The 3037-nt window shown below is 41.0% G+C and overlaps 1 protein-coding gene across 1 annotated transcript in view; it reads right to left on the bottom strand.

Moving 5' to 3' along the window:
• The window catches only part of LOC141221830 (gastrula zinc finger protein XlCGF66.1-like), a 344164-nt gene that overhangs the window by 302760 nt on the left and 38367 nt on the right, over window positions 1-3037 (bottom strand). The window lies entirely within an intron of this gene.

The following is a 3037-nucleotide window of genomic DNA, read 5'->3' as shown; positions in this document are numbered from 1 at the left end:
AAGATTGTTACATGACACAAGATTGTTACATCACACAATCCTGCTCACAATCAATGCCGCCTTCGGATGTATTGAACATCAACAGGAAGGACATGGCCTGGACATAGCACCAAGAGAATGCACACACTGAAAGCACTCTCTTCAGACCGTGTTCCTGGGGGAATTATAAGCACTTTACAGTCTCAAACATGACGTCCGATATGAGAAAGAAAGACAAGATATCAGAGATTAATCTGAGGTCCTCCACCTCTGTCAGCATGTCTGGTATGCAGTGTTTCTTATTGAAAGTCTTATCTTCCTGCTCTTGAGCCATTACTGCCTCATCTTAGCTTGGAAAAAAGCAGTCTTAACTCTCATGATGCCAGATAGCCAAGCCTATAAATCCTGCGCCAACTTCTCTCTTAATGTAGGCTTCACAAGAAAACTGCACCACAAATCTCCCTGTACTCTCACCGAAACACATACTGAGCAGCGCTTGCTTCACAGGGAAATTTACTCCCCAGCCACAGGGGATTCTGATATGGGGAACGCCATAATTGATTTGTATTTCATATTTTGTGTCTATCCCTACTAAACAAGAGCGAGAGCAATATATACAATACTGAAATACGTCCCCTCACTTCTATCCTGTCACATCTTACTGACAAGGTACAGAGATTAGAGGATGATGTCGTACAAGTTGTGGACCATCATAATGCTCAGAAACTAACACTGGATAGTCACAGTCAGCAAATAAACCATCTGTTTAATATGGTTGATGACCAAGAAAATCACAATAATATCCGGATAAGGAGTATACCTGAAAATCTCAATACACAAGCGATCATGCCAACACTATGGACATTATTCCATAATATCCTTGGTGACCCTATTGATAAGGAGGTGGAGATTAACAGGGCGCACCGTACAATAGGCAATCATGGCCCAAATCCTGAGCGTTCAAGGGACATTATCTGTCACATACATTTTTTTCAATGTAAAAGAGGCCATTGTGAGGAAAGCAGAGGAGTTGGGTCCTGGTGATTTCAATGGAAAACGCATATAATTGCTCATAGATCTATCCTGAATGACACTTGCTAAAAGAAGGGTATTGAAACCACTACTTTATGCCTTCTGGGAAAATGGCCTGATGTACTCCTGTGGTACCTTTCCAGCTGCAGGTCCGGAAAAATGGAACATTGTATACTTTGAAAGACCAAAGCGACATGAGACTATTCTGTGATGTCCTGGACATTCCCAGAATCCATATATCTGACTGGCCACCTGCTCCGTCATTGCCACTGAGAGTTCCAGCACGTCACAGAAGGCGTTCAATGGATCAGGAACTTGATGGTGATGCAGCCAGATGGGAAAGGAACCTGCCAATCATATGAGCTCCTGAAATGAATTTTGTCTTCCCTGATGAGAGAGACAGTTTACAGATGCTTACTTATTTCTTTAAGCATGTAATAAGATATATATAAATAGAGTTGTAGGTGCCACTCTTCAGAATGTCTCAGTTTATGTCTTAGAACGGCATATAAGTTGAGTTCACATTATATTTCTGTAATATCAGGCTGTATTACTTTGCTTGCTATATATTCCATGGTTCCACCTAATAGGAACTCTAGGACTGAAGGTTTGACTTACACCTGTAAAGACAACCCCCAGTTAGGGACTTGCATTGGGATCTGCTTGTTTCGCAATTTCCTACTGTTTTGATATATTCATAATCTATACTTCTCAGACACTGAGAGGTAAACGTTACTATCTACCGTCTATACTTCCTCTTTTCTCTTAATCTTTCTCTCTTCCATTCCCCCTTTTTTTCATATAATTTGGCACAACTCAAAACTTGTTCATTAAATGTCAGAGGACTTAATGTTCCAGAGAAAAGAGCTCAAGTGTTATATGCATAAACAGCACGTACATTTTCTTTCTTCCGGAGACCCACTGTAGAGGCGATCATATACCTCAGTTTACTAACAGATATTGTTCTAGAAAATATTAAGAATTTCTCTCTCCCTCTGAAATCCCTCTCATCCCCCCTCCCCTATCTCAGTCGCAGTAAGAAGAGCTAACACTCTAAGAAGTGGCTCCTATGCAAATAGCAGGAGCCACTAACTCAGTTATACCGGCTAGTTACCATACCAAATGGAGAGACCTGGGTGATGAATAGACACTTTTGAGCAGATGAGCCAGAGATTGAAAGGGACAGGTCGCATCTCGTTAGGCTTCAAAGAAATCTATCACACAGTACAATAGCCGAATCATCCTCATTTGCAAACTCCTTTTGCTCATCAGACTCATAGACACCGAAATGAAATATGGAATATCGGAAGTTCTATAATTGTGATGGGACACATATTTTTAATGGTGGGGTTAGCTAAGGAACAATACGCATATTTTTCCTTATTGGTGAGCTGTGATGCAAGAGGGCAACGATAACCAGCAGCAGTTATGTCATGTCTAGTCTCTAAAGAAAGGTAAAATTGCAATAAAAATATGGTATCACTTGCTAACTTCTGCGATCAACCAGCGAGAAGTTATCGCAGAAATTAAGAGATTTTAATAAAATCATGAAGGGTGGAGACCAGCCCAAGTGAGGTCATCACGGGGGGAGTATGTGGGCAGGGCCCCTCTTCGGCATAAAATATCCAGCTGAAGTTGGGTCTATACTCATGCCGAGAGATACATATTGTGTAAGCACGGGTCCTGTTCCATAATGGTCCATTGGAGCGCCTCCCCTCCAGCTAAACTGAATCATCTCTGCGATCTGTCTAGTAAGTTTATTCTATTAATCCCTTTTATTTTGGTGTAACTGTATATGTATTGTCCCCCTTTGTAAAATCTTTTGTTTATTTTTTCATAAATACTGCCTCCCTTTGGATTAAATAAAAAATTGAATAGTTCCGTTTCTTGTGCTCTGTAATCGATCTTCCCCCAAAGCCATATACCCTACCAGAAAGCAGGCATCCGATCAGGCCTGTATTGTATTTTAAAACTGATCAGTGTTGGCAGCGAATAATCTTTCTTGGGTTATCGTGAGACTGTCAGT

Source organism: Phyllobates terribilis, unplaced genomic scaffold, assembly GCF_046119375.1.
Source record: "Phyllobates terribilis strain yellow unplaced genomic scaffold, ASM4611937v1 Scaffold_335__1_contigs__length_2066515, whole genome shotgun sequence".
In the NCBI taxonomy this organism is placed as follows: domain Eukaryota; kingdom Metazoa; phylum Chordata; class Amphibia; order Anura; family Dendrobatidae; genus Phyllobates; species Phyllobates terribilis.
The sequence above is the reverse complement of the archived record's forward strand: the minus strand, read 5'-3'. Positions and strand labels throughout refer to the sequence as shown.